At 39.0% G+C, this 15,000-nt stretch overlaps 1 protein-coding gene across 7 annotated transcripts in view; it reads left to right on the forward strand.

The window, feature by feature from the left end:
• Positions 1–15,000, forward strand: part of LOC106881403 (golgin subfamily A member 7) — a 99,983-nt gene that overhangs the window by 74,389 nt on the left and 10,594 nt on the right. The gene's annotated exons all lie outside the window — the stretch shown is intronic.

Below are 15,000 nucleotides of genomic sequence, written 5' to 3' on the forward strand. Positions count from 1 at the left end.
TGATCCTTTCTAACAATTCGCATAAGAGTCTGACGGTCCCTATCTGAAAGTTTTTGTTTTCTTCCGGAGTTTTGTTTCAACGAGGGTGTTTTTCCCTCTTTCTCAAAGGCTGTCATTACTTTCAAGACAGTACTTCTTGATACACCAAATATTTTGGCTGTTTTTGTTATGGTACCACCTGCTATATGAGCACCAACAATTTGACCTCTTTGAAAGTCTAATAGATTTGTCATTTTAATGAATTTAATGACCACACAACCAATTTCATTCAAATTTTACACATGCCTTACTTAGGGCCCAGATAGTGTTTTAGGCCAAAAAAATATTTAACTTCTTGCCTAGTGAGAGCCTAGTGCAATATCACATCCCCACTATTGCAGTATTACATGTCAAAAGTGAAACAATAACATCTCTCTATTCTAATGTCAGACAGTTTCACTTTAATACTGAAACTATTAAAGTGAAACTATTATCTCACATATATACAGGCATACATACACAAATGCAATTGACTAACTTTTATTCCCTACAAACTGATTTTTTGGAAAATCTTTTTTCACACATTTACTTAGTACCATATATATACACTGAGAATACACACTCATACATACAAATAAACATACATACAAATACCTGTCAGTCTTTTCCGAATACGATCGACAGTCAAACATTTATTCCTTACAAACTGTGAGTTTCTTGAAAATCTTTTTTAAAACACATTTACTTACTACCATATATATATATATATACAGAATACACACTAATACATACATACATACAGACATACACACATATACATACAAATACATACATAAATGCAATCGACAAACTTTTATTCCCTGCAAACTGAGTTTTTGGAGAGTCTTTTTTCACACATTTACTTACTACCATATATATATACAGAGACTACACACTTATACATACATACGTACAAATACACCCATACATACAAATAAACACATACATACAAATACGATCGACAGTCAAACATTTATTCCCTACAAACTGTGAGTTTCTTGGAAATCTTTTTTAAAACACATTTACTTACTACCATATATATACACAGAATACACACTAATACATACATACATACAAATACACACATACATACTAATACCTGTCAGTTTATTTATTTATTTGCCATTTCTTATCACCTTTTCCCCCTTCAATTTTATGCATACTTTCCAAGACAATTTCTCTGTACTTTCACCCTTTCTTTTGGACATTCAATGCCACCGAAAAAGAGAAGTCGCCTCAGTCACCATTCCCCGTCTGCACTGGTGCTAAAGGCATTTAGAGCAAACGAGTCCTCCAACCAAACCGCTTTTAAACTTTCACAGAGCGCCTTACGTGCAGTGCAATGCCGAGCTGCAGAAAGTTTCCAACAGTGCACCGTACGTTTAGCCAACATGGCTTCATATGATGCTGCTTCCAGAGCTACACAGGGCCCAGAACAAAGGGCGACTCACCTGGCTAGAAACGCTGCTGCTAATGCTGCTTCTAGGGATTCAGAGGGCCAGGAGAAAAAGGGCCACTTGACTGGCTAGAAACGCTGCGGCTACTGCTGATTCCAGGCCTTCCAAATGTCTGCAACAACGGACGACTTGTCTTCCTAGGAACACTGTGGCTATGACTGCTTCCATAGCTTCTGAAGATGCAGATGGGCAGTCCATTGTCATTTGCAAATGTACCTTCTGCTACTACTGCAAGACCTTCACACGACCAACACCAACACCAACTACATTCTACGTTGCAGAGGAACAGTCAATGGTGAGAAGCTGCTCGCGGTGTGATGAGTACCAATAGCCAATACTGGCACCTACGGGCTTTCAAGTATGAAGCAAACTTCAATTACTCCATCCGCGCTGACATAAATATAGGGGAAATATGTTTCAATTGCCAATTCTGCAATGCTAAAAAGTGGGCTGAGGAGACACCTGGAATGTGCTGCTTAAACGGTAAGGTCAGCTTGCACCCTCTTCCAGAACCGCCACAGCCTTTGAAGGAACTACTTACTGGTTCTACCTCAAGGTCATCAAAATTCCTTCAAATCATCAGAAATTACAATTGTGTGTTTCAGATGACTTCTTTCGGGGCTAACGTTGTCACAGACACTGGTTGGTTGCCTACTTTCAAGGTCCAGGGACAGGTGTACCATCTTATTGGGTTACTACAACCACTACAAAATTGCAAGCCTTCGTTCCTCCAAATTTACTTCATTTCCAACTACAGTAGGCAACTTGATGTGACACTTTTGACAGGGACGTTCTACTCAGTCTACAAAACATGCTTCATGAGCACAACAGCTATATTCACAGTTTCAAATACACCTTGCAAACAGCCCCTTCACCAAACTTCACCATTGTCATTGATGCTGACAAAAGACCTTCTGGGGAGCATGCACGCCGTTATAACGCTCCTTCGTGCAATGAAGTGGCTGTACTTCTCCATGGTGAACACAATAAGCAAAACGTACTTATTCATAGCCGTGACAGTTGTCTTCAACTAGAGCTGATACAGTACGTGCGTGTCTTAAGTCATCCACATTGTGGCCCCTGGTGAAGACTCTCAAACTGAAGACTAACATGTGTGCTCATATGCGAGGTGACATAGCATCAGCAGAATTTTCTAACACCCTCCTTGCATTTGGCGAAGGCAAAACTCCCTGCGACAGAAAGGGTAATGTTGCCATCGATTCACTTTGTACCATTGTTAATATGCCTTCTGATCTCACGGATGCAGTGTTCCCAGATCTCCAAGCAAATCATCAGAATATGGATTGGGTTGGCCAAAGGGCTATTCTGGCCCTGAAGAATTAAAACTGTTAACCATATTAATGATCAAATGCTAAAACTCATTCCTGGGGATTGCTATATATATAAGTCTGTCGATAGAACTCCTGACCCCAAGGATGGCATCAACTATCCAATAGACGTACTAAATTCCTTTGATCCCCCCTGGACTTACCCCCACACATTCTGAAACTTAAACTTGGTGCCCCTATAATGCTCATTCGAAATTTGGTTCCTCCGAAACAATGCAATGGGACACATTTAATCGTTAAGTCCTTATCTCCCGATCTAATTGAGGCCACAATAATCACAGGGTGCGGTCGAGGCAACGTTGTGCGCATATCGAGGATGCATCTTTTCCCATCAGGAATTAACAAAGCATAGGGGCAAACGCTGTCTGTCACGAGAATACATTTAGGGGAGCCGTGTTTCTCTCATGGTCAGTTTTACGTTGGCTGCTTGCGTATGGGCAGTAAGCGTGATGCTCTCGCGTTCGTTCCACAAGGAAAAACAAAAAACATTCTGTACAAGGTTTTATAGGATTACTTCACTTCCTAATTTTATAACTTTTTCTAATTTTTAAAAAATTTTTGTCTTTTCATCAGTAATTTCTAAGTAGGTGTAGGTTAATATTCATTGCAGTGCACTTGACACTCCCACCCGTCAGCTGTAAGAAGCTGATTCTTGCAGTGTTACAAAGCTTCATTACAAATCAGACTTGCTCAAAAATCAGCTGTTCTTTCTCACCAACTCCATTCGGCAGGCATCGGAGGACCATGGACACATTACTATTTCACTTCCATACAACTCTCAAGCGGTCAACAATGCTTTTGTGACAACATTTACATTTTTAGGCGGTTCCCTGCAATTACTTCACACTTCACCAACACCTGGCCTCCGCTCAGCTCTATTTCCCTCCCTGCGTCAGCACAGCAGCCTCGTCTACATCCGACGTACATGAAACATCTCCCCCCTTCCATCTCCTCTCTCAACATATTTTTTCCGTAATATGGATAAGTAGTTTTTACTTTGCTAAATGATTTTCTACTATTTGAAAATAATATGTATTCTTGTTTTTTATATTATTCATTTGGTTTTTTTAAAGATTATTTTTAATAGATAACTTATTTAACACTAAATCATTTAGAAGTTAGAGTATCATTTCAACATAATATAAGACTTCGATTTGAAGGGGACATGTGCATGAAAGTCGCATGTATGCACTGGACAGTCTTACACTCTTATACATATTTACACACACATATACATATAAAATATATACATACATATACTCACACACATATACATTCACATGATTAAAAAGGAAAAAAAAATGAAAAAAGCTATTAAAAATTAATGGAAGTTAAGACATATGGGAAGCTTGTGCAGGAACTTAGTAAAAATGTGGATTCTAACTGTGATCTTGCAGGGCCCAAAACCATAACAGGTATTATGTCACATGTGGACATGATACAAAAAGTTCAGTTCTTGAATTTAGACATGTAGTGTGGTCCAAGGAACTTTTCTAGATGAGCCACCTTTCCATATTACAAAGACCACACTTACCACTACCATTGGTGTAACGTTTACACTTGGCTAAGATCTTCCAGTAAATCCTGTAGTTGACATCTTGTTCTTTTAAGAACCATATATCACTGGATAATTTGGTAGTTTTTCATTTAATCCAGTGTCTATTAGAGTAACTTCCCTTTTATTCAACGTTCTTTTTTCATAGGGTCTACTCCGAGTACTATAATGACAACCTTTTACTGTTTGTTCTAAATTATAACATATATATATATGTATCATTATCATTGTTTAAAGTCCGTTTTCCATGCTGGCATGGTTTGGACGGTTTGACTGGGGATTGGCAAGCCAATCTGGCAATGTTTCAGCTGGATGCCCTTCCTAATACCAACTACTCCAAGAGTGTAGTAGGAGCTCTTTACGTGCCACTGGCACAGGAGCCAGTCAGGCAGCTCTTGCAACAACCCATGCATGAATGGTGCTTGTTGCGTGCCACCAGCACTGGTATCGGCCACAACTACAATTTCCATTTGATTGCGAATTGATTTGATTTTGATTTACTTCACTCACTAGGTCTCCTCAAGCACAGCATGTCGCCCAACGATTCAAAGGTACTTTTTAAATGGTCTGGTTATGCGACACTGGTTTAGGCTATGGCTGTGATCTCACTTTCTTTGCCAGGTCTTCTCAATTACAGCATATCTCCGGAGGTCTCGGTCTTTTGTCATTGCCTCTGTGAGGCCAACGTTCGGAGGTCGTGCTTCACCACCTCATCCCATGTCTTTCTGGGTCTCCCTCTTCCACGGGTTCCTTCCACTGCTAGGGAGTGACACTTCTTCACACAGCTCTCCTCATCCATACGTAGCACATGACCATACCAGTACAGTCATCTCTTGCACACCACATCTGATGCTTCTTATGTCCAACATTTCTCTCAAGGTGCTTACACTCTGTCATGTGTGCACACTGACATTACACATCCAGCAGATCATATTATCTTCATTTCTTTCAAGCCTGTCACAGCCCATGTTTCACTGCTATGTAGCATGGCAGTTTGAACACATCCACCATACAATCTACCTTTCACTCTGAGCAAGAGGCCCTTTGTCACCAGTAGAGGTAGGAGCTTTCTGAACTTTGCCCAGGCTCAATGCTCTACAGACTTGGTCACCTAGGTGACGGAAGCTATCAACTACTTCTAGTTTCACCCCCTAGCATGTGATGGAATCAGCTTTCTGAGCATCTGCGGTATTTATTGCCCCTGTGCATCTGCCACACACAAAAGTTATACATATGTATGTATATATATTGCTACAGCACTCCATCGGTTTTGACAACAAGGGTTCCAGTTGTTCCGATCAAAGGAACAGCTTGCTTATGAAATTAACATGCAGGTGGCTGAGCAATCCACGGACACGTGTACTCTTAACGGGGAAATCCAGCATGACACAGAGTGTGACAAGGCTGGCCCTTTGAAATACAGGTACAACAGAAACAGAAAGAAAGAGTGAGAGAAAGTTGTGGTGGAAGAGTACATACACACATATATATATATATGTATATATATATATATATACATGTCTATACATATATGTATCTATATATGTATGTATATATATATATAGTTCAAAAACACAATGACAAAAAAACAAAAAAACAACAAAGTGAGGACGTGATATGGATAGTATTATTGGACGCTCAGGAAAGGAAAGAGAGAGTGTATGACGTTTCGGGCGTAGCCTTTCGTCGGAAAGATGGAAAGTTCGGAGAATGGAAGAACGGAGAAAGAGGAAAATGGTACCGATGCCCACGAGGTTACATGATGAAAAGACCGGAAGAGGAGGTGGTGGGGGAAAAGTTCTTTCTAAGATAGGAGAGTGAAAAAGGGAGATGAATATCGGTGCGCGTGCGAAAGTCTGCGAGTGTGTGTGTGATAACAGAACGTGTGTGTGCGTATGTATGTGTGTGTGTGTGTGTGTGTGCATGGTTTGGTGGTTTATCTGTTAGTGTGTTTGTGTGTGTGTGTGTGTGTGTATGACGTAGTGGAAGAAATTAGTAGCAGGACTGGTTAGTGGACGCTGTAGACAGTGTAGGTAGAAGGTCAACAGGTGGTTGTTTGGGTGTGTGTGTGTTCGTGTTTGTGTGGGGTTGTCGGTGTTAGGTACGTATACGTGTGTGTGTGTATTTTGTATGTGCGCGTGTGTGTATGTGTATGTTTTCTGTGCGTGCGTGTGTGTTTGTGTGTATGTGTATGTGCGTTGCTGTGTACGTGTGTGTGCGTGCGTTTGCTATTGTATATGCGTGTGTTGTTTATGCCCATGTGTGTATGATTGTATGCGTGTCTGTGTGTAGTGTTGGTGAGAAGTGGGTGTGTGCGTGTGTGTGTATATGTGTGGATGTGCGTGTGTGTGTGGGATTGTGAGTGTTAGGTACGGGTGTGTGTATGTATGTCTGTGTTTCCGTGGGCGCGTGTGTGTATATTTTTTGTGCGTGCGTGTATGTGTATATTGTGTATGTTTTCGTGCGTGCGTATGTGTTATGTATATGAGTGAGTATTGTGTATGTGAGAGGTGTGTGTGTATATGTGTATGTGTGCCTGTATATATATATATATATATATATATATATTGTGTATATATATATATATATGTGTGTGTGTATATATACTTATGATACAGCTAGCACGGTAACAACGCCAGTAAATGGAGTCGGTACTGCCATATAAACAAATAAATACGATAAATGCTCATGCAGAGAAAAATCAAAATGTCCTTTGATGGATCTCTGTATGAGTACAAATCTTGTATGTAAATGTACCATGCACACAAGGGGAGGACCCTATCTTTACATTGGGCAGACAGCTGATATATTATCATTATCATAACCATGTTGCTAGCTTTAAGACAATAAGACACATTCAACATCTTTGGCAGATTTTGTATGGCAACTGAAAGAGGATAAAATTAAGTACAGCATTAATTGGTCCATAGTAAGGTATGTGAAACCATACAATATAATTTCCAGGAGATGTCATCTCTGCTCCGAGGAATCCTTGTCTATTCTGTGGACTAACTAGAAGATAATTAATAGAATTTCTGAATGACTCTCAAGATGCCTACATGCATATAAATGTACTTTCACACAATGCAGTGAGAATGAATTTTGAGTAACCGTTAATTTAAGTCATCCATACCTTCAAGTATATTAAGTTTACTTTTAACTACCCCATTCTTTTAAACACCAAGTAGATTACTAACTCGCTTTGTGATCATGTGTGCTCACATATTTGCAGATGCTTGTAAGAGCGAGTGTACTTGTGCCGTACAGCTTGCCTGAGGGCGTTTATGCATCCATATCTGTTAACAGTTATTTTTAATACTTTTCTCACTGGATTGTGTGTTTCTTTTTCCCATCTGTGATTTTGTTTTTGGTTTTAAATGAACTGATTTTCTATGTCTGGCTGCTTTTCTCTCTACAAAACAGAAAGTTACATTGTGGAACAGTCATTTTAATGAGTTGTTTTTATTTATCACCCGGCGAGATACATCTGCACCACCTGATACTCCTGAACCAATTGTTGAGTGTCCCACCCAAGAGGAATCGATGCTAGATGTGTCGAAACAATTGTCGTGATTAATAATTTCTCGTATATTCCATCTTCCGTCTTTCATTTGCTATACATATATATATATATATATATATATATATATATATATATATAATGGCTACATACTGCTATTTCTTTTTGTCTATTCCCAGCTGTCGCCCCCCCCCCCCCACACACACACATGTGCCCCCTCCTCTCAGGCTTTTGTCAGTTGAGTTTAGTTTAGTCCATGTGTTCAGCGATGACACTCGAAAATATGCATAGCTAAGCTAAGAAACTCTCTTGTTTTTTTAATTGCCTAATCCATTCAAACTCATCTATTCTCTAAGATAATTCTTATTTGTTCTAATCCTGCAATGACTAACCTCATTCTTGACTACATGCATGTATATACTTAAATCATATCTTTCTCTAAAATAATTTGCTATAACAGCCATTAAAATGACGTCTTGTGTCGGTGATTGTGCCCAACCTTTCGCCACCAATACCGAAAATCTCTCTCTCTCTCTCACCAGAAATCTTTTGCTTATTGAATATTCAGTTGCCCTTCCTCTTACTCCTCCTCTATTAGTAATCTTGCTGCCCCCTCCTCTCTCTCCACTCATCCTTAGACTAACTGAACTAGATAGTTGCCCACTTATTTCTTCTCTTGCTTTTTCCTTCTTCTTCTGCAGCACCAGTAATGCTTCTCCCACAAGGCTCATAACGCTTATATTTACAACACCCCAAAGACTTTCGTATACAATGCTTCCTCAATCCCCCCCCCCACACACACACACACACCAGTAGAGGTAACAACCTTAACAACTCTAACATGTCTGAATGACGGAAGGTTAAAAGCAAGAACAACTATTATGACGCCTTTTACCAAACATTCACAGGATACTGAATAACATTTCTCCTTCCTGTGTTACCTCCCATATCTCTTTCCCAGTTTTCAGAGTTAGCACTCTAAATGTAGGCACATTGAAAGGTAGGTCTAGTGAGATTGTAGAGGTACTTGAAAGGAGACATGTTGATGTATGTTGCATACAAGAGGTAAGATGGAGAGGAACTTCAGCCAGAGTCCTCACAGGCAAAGCTCATAGGTATAAACTCTTCTGGGAAGGTAATAGTGATTGAATAGGGGCTGTGGGCATACTTCTTGCAGAGAAATGGGTGGATAAGGTTGTAGAGGCAGTGAAGGTGTGCTTAAACTCAGGCTAGTCTTGCAGAATGGTATAGTTACAATTATCTTCGCCTGCACCCCACAGGTGGGCCTACTAAATGAACAAAAGGATCACTTTTATGATATTCTTCTGCAGGCTACCTCAAAGACGAGTGATAATGATCTCATCTTTGTGGCTGGAGACTTCAATGGGTATGTTGGACAGCAATCTGGTATCTTCCATGGTGTACATGGGGCCGTGAAGTTGGTACCAGAAATGGAGAGGGAACTAGGCTCCTGGAGTTCTGCGATGCAAATAACCTATTAAACTATAACACCAACTTCAGGAAGCCAGCTAGCCACCTGATAACCTATCAATCAGGTGACTCCATTACCCAGATCGATTTCATTCTCACCTGACAGCAGAATGCGTGGTTGCTCTTAAATACAAAGACCCTCCCTGGTGAATAATGTACACCCCAACATAGACTAGTTATTAGTGACTTTAGACTCAAGGTCAGAAAGTTGCCAAAACCCAGACCAATCTGTAAAAGAATGACTTGGAATCTTAGGAACTCTTCACATGGGTTTAGGGATATCCTTACTGGAACCCTTCACATGGATTTAGGGATATCCTTACTGAGAAATTTGATGATAAGGAGGAGGAGCTATAGTCCTGTGACATAGAAGGCAGCTGGGATTTCCTGCAAGACAACTTACTGAGTACCACAGACCAAATCTGCGGCTGGTGCAGGGGTAGCAGGAGAATGTATCAGATAGCCAAAAGGGAAGCTAAGAGACCCAATTGAGGGACCAGCTATCTGTATTGACAGTACCCAGGTAGATAAAGCAATTAAGGATATGAAGACAGGGAAAGCTCCTGGCCCATCAGGAATCACCGCTGTGATGCTTAAAATATTGAGCGGTGTGGGTTATGGTCTTGTTACCCGCATCGTAAATCAGGTAGTTCATGAAGGAGTCATACCCAATGACTGGTGTAGCAGCACCATAGTCAACTGCTACAAGGAGAAAGGTGATGCTTTAGATAGAAATAACTACAGGGGTATCACATTATTGGATCAGGTGATGAAAGTTACAGAGTCATAGCCCAACTAATTAGGGAGAGAGTTAGCGTAGATGAGATGCAGTTCAGTTTTGTGCCAGGCAGAAGCACCACTGATGCTATATTTCTGGTGAGGCAACTGCAGGAGAAACACCTAGCCAAAGATAAACCTCTGTATTTGGCCTTTGTTGACTTGGAGAAAACCTTTGACAGGATCCCCCGATCCCTTATCTGGTGGTCAATGCGGAAACTGGGAATAGACAAGTGGCTCGTAAGACCTGTACAAGCTCTGTTTTGGGATGCTGTCAGTAAGGTGAGGGTTGGCAATGAGTATAGTGAAGAATTCTGAGTAGATGTAGGGGTTCACCAAGGATCAGTCCTCAGCCCCCTCTTATTCATTATAGTCCTCCAGGCAATAACAGGAATTCAAGACAGGCTGCCCCTGGGAGCTCCTCTCTGCTGATGATCTTGCTCTAATAGCCGAGTCATTGCCAGAATTGGAGACAAAGTTTAGGGTGTGGAAGCAAGGTCTAGAATCAAAGGATCTTAGGGTTAACCTTACCAAAACCAAAGGTTCTTCTGAAAATAATGGCCGATTTCAGAAACATAATTTTATTCTGGAAAAATTAACAATAGAAATGTTTTGATTAGTAAGATTATGAGCCGTGAACATCTATGAATCTCTGCCAACAATCAACGATATTATTTATGCCTCATTGATAAAAACTTATTGGTTTTGATGTTAAGAAATCTTTGAAAACCGATTCTGCCTCTGGTCTGGACCTCAAAGTTTTATCACTTAAAAACGTGTTTAAATGCTTCAAAAAATAGTAGTCAGTGGGTGAAAGATCAGGGGAATATGGAGAATGTGGTAAAGTCTCATATCCAAAGTCTGTGAGTTTCTTCAACATCATTCTTGCAACATGTGGCTTTGCATTATCGTGGAGCAAAATTAGGCCATGCTGATTCACCAGTGCAGGTCTCATTTTTTTGCAAATGAGCATGCATTTCAGCGAGTTGATTGCAGTAAACCTCTACTGTAATGCTCTGATTGGCTTCCAGAAAGCTGTAATGGACAACACCAATTGCAGACCACTAGACAACTTTGGCTTTGGGAAATGTTTGGGGGACTCATTACAATCTAGCTATTAACCGTTTACAGTTATCATAAAGGATCGACTTTTCATCACAAGTGACTATTCAGTCAAGAAAAGGATCATTGGTGTTTTGCAGAAAGAGCATTGAGCACACTTCAAAATGCCAAACTTTTTGATTTTCATTGAGCTTTTTCACCTTACCAATCTTCTGCAGATTGCGTGAAACTTGCAATACCAACACCAAGTGCCTGAGACATTACTGTAACACTTTGATGTAGGTTTTGTTCAACAATTGCTTTCAATTGTTCATTGTCAAGACTGCATGACAGTTCTCTACCTTCTTCATCTTCAAGGCTCTCATCACCACTCAGGAATTTCTGAAACCACCTTCATACTCTGCGATCACTTGTGGACCCCTCTCCCCATGTTCTGTTGATATTGACAGCAGTTTGGGAGGCATTGTGCCCAAACTTGAACTCATACAAGAAAAGTAAGCAAAGGTCCCTTTTTGTCATGTTCATAATTAAGGGTGCCTATGCTTCAAGAATGTTTTCTGTCTGAAATAAGTAGAAAATTATTAAAGAGCATACATCAATTATTAAGTATGTCGAAATTCACCTAAAATATTAAAATACTATGATAAAATTGCCTTTCAAAACACAACACTTAGAGTGGCCATTATTTTCGGAACAATCTAATATATTGGCCAACAATGGACCATGACATTGAAGAAATAGTGAAAGCATGCAGAAGCTGTGGTCCATGGTCCAGACTGCATGTTGATTATTCTGGTCCACTTAAGGGTTCATATTACCTTGTTGTGGTGAGCAGTTTTTCAAAGTGGCCTGAAGTGCATAAGTGTAAAAAGCTGACATTTGTGGTTACAGTAAGTTTTTTACACAAATTCTTCGCCTGATATGGTATTCCTGATACCATTGTGTCTGATATTGGAACTCAATTTACTTCAGATGAGTTCAGGAAATTTTGTAAAATGTTTGTTATCAAACATGTGACCACTCTGCCATATTATCTTAAGTTAAATGGACAAGTGGAGCATTTTGTTGACCCTTTCTGAAACCACCTTCGAGAGGGCCCTAAAATAGGCAAACAATGACGTAATGGATGACCTTGCACTTCAACAATTTCTAAGAGTGTACCAAGTGACACCTAATCCCCATCTGGAATGTCACCCGCAGAATTGATATTTGCTAGAAAGATCAGACCTGTTTTTGATAAGTTGATATCGAGTGAAAATAGAAAAAAGGTGAATTCAAAATTCTTCAAAGATTTTTTAAAACCTATAGATGTAAAAAAGCTGGCCATTATTTTCGGAACAATCTAATATATTGGCCAACAATGGACCATGACATTGAAGAAATAGTGAAAGCATGCAGAAGCTGTGGTCCATGGAAGCATTGTACAACCCACCCAAACAATTTGAAACTACACATTCTAGCACCAGTAAATGGAAAAGAACAGAAACATTGGAATGTTATTCCTGGTAAAAGGAAAAAATGTCGAATATAAAAGACATATTAACCAACTTAAAAAAAGATTCATGGAAAAAACAGTCATGACAAATGAAAACGCCATGGAAGCATTGTACAACCCACCCAAACAATTTGAAACTACACATTCTAGCACCAGTAAATGGAAAAGAACAGAAACATTGGAATTGAACCCTCAGCAAAGTTTAATTCTCAAAAGCGGGGACGTCAGAGGAGACTAATTCTAAAAAGGAGAGATGTTGTGGAAGGATTCTGACCACTCCTCAAGTGACTAAAAGTGGACTGACATATTGTTATAAAATAATGAACTGTCAGCAATCAAGGGTTAGCAGTTCACTGTGAGCCCTTGGCTGAGAACATTTAACAGTAATAGTATTGTGTCATGTGAATACTTTCTTTCCCCCTGCTTCTTTAAATTATATATCCAACACCAGAATATGAAAGTTTTGTTGGCAAAAGTTAAGTCCTAGTACTCTGAATGAAAGAACAGATTTGCCTGACAAAGAATTTTGAAAGAGCTATATTAGTGCCTTTTGACTGAGGTCAAATGGTGAAATCCATTCAACCATGTGGTTAGTCTTTAGCAACACCAGTTACAAAGAATTGACAGAGTGTAGAGAGAGGTATTGAGAGATAGAGAGAGAGAGAGGAGACCAAAGACAAGAACCTTCATGAATTTTTAACATTGCATGACTTTGAAGCTATTTTTAACAGGATGGGACATGAGGTCAAGTAGAGCTATCTTCAACAATACAAGTAATGCTATATTTGTATTGCATCTGAACATCTTCTTTGAAGCAAATTAACTAGTTAGTTTCATTTTCAATGATTTTGATAACTTTTTGACATAGTTACAAATAAATTACATTCTTAAATTTATTTTTAATTTATATATATGAAAAAAGAAATAGCCATGCAATGCATGACTTTCATAGCTGGAGCGCATGCCACTGATCCTTATCTATATATATAAAAGTGAGAATGTGTGTCTGTCTGTCTGTCTGTGTGAATCCCTAAAACTCGAGAACTACGCAACCAATATCATTCAAATTTTACACATGCCTTACTTAGGGTTCCAGTTGTGTTTTAGTCAAAAAACATTTTTAACTTCTTGCAGAGTTCGAGCCCACAGCAACATAATATCTCCTCCACTATTTAAGTATTACGTGTCAAAAGTGAAACAAAAACACTCATGTCAAATACTTTCACTTTAAAAATGAAACTATTCTACTAACTGAAACAATCACATTTCGATACTGTAATGACAGATACTTTCAGAGAAAGAGAGAAAGAGAGAGAGAGATGTATATGTATACATATAGATGTATATGTACACGTATATGCATAGATATACGTATATATATAGATATAGATCTATATGCATACATGTATATGTATACATATGTGTAGATGTATATATATATATATATAGATGTACATGTAATATGTATACATATATACATATATATACATGCATACAGATAGCTATACATATATACACCCATCACACACAAACACATGCACACAAACACACACATTAGTCATTTGTTTTCTTATCCAAAACTACGTCAAAAGTACTGAACGGATCTTTATGAAATTTGGAAATTATATTCTATGTATAACGGCCATAACTCCCATGAAAATTCATATATTTTTGATGTTGATGAAATTTTAACCCGGACATAACAGATGAGCATTATTTGTAATTCAACGGTACAACAGTGTAAGACTACCCTTTCAGATATACTTACATTGTGATTTCTGCAATGTGGTGCATAAATTGTCAAGTAAATGAGACGCATCTTTGCCTCCACTGATTCACTTGCAAAGTATTGAGTAAAATTATTTCGTTGCAGACCTCCTTTGGGTCTTTTTATTATCACTACGACACACATAGTCCCCAGTTGGTAACATTGATTTCAAGGGCCTCCTAGATGAGAGACTGGCATTCCACTTAATGTCTATGTTCCATGCTGGCATGGATTGGAGAGTTATTAATGTAGAAATATGGTATCGTAGCTACTAAAAGTTGAGGGTTGCGTAGTCTAGACGGCGTTTATAGATTTCATTATTCTCTTTAACCCGGGCAAAGCCGGGTATTTCTGCTAGTATATAATATTTACTTTATATGTTTTTCATCACTTGTTTTTTTCATGATTTGGTCACAAATTGTTTTGAAAGGTGTTTACTGTCTAAAATCATTTAACCTTTCCTGCTATCATACTTGTTAAATGTTTTTACTGTTACATCCTAATTTCT

Source organism: Octopus bimaculoides, chromosome 14, assembly GCF_046866305.1.
Source record: "Octopus bimaculoides isolate indiv1 chromosome 14, ASM4686630v1, whole genome shotgun sequence".
Lineage (NCBI taxonomy): Eukaryota > Metazoa > Mollusca > Cephalopoda > Octopoda > Octopodidae > Octopus > Octopus bimaculoides.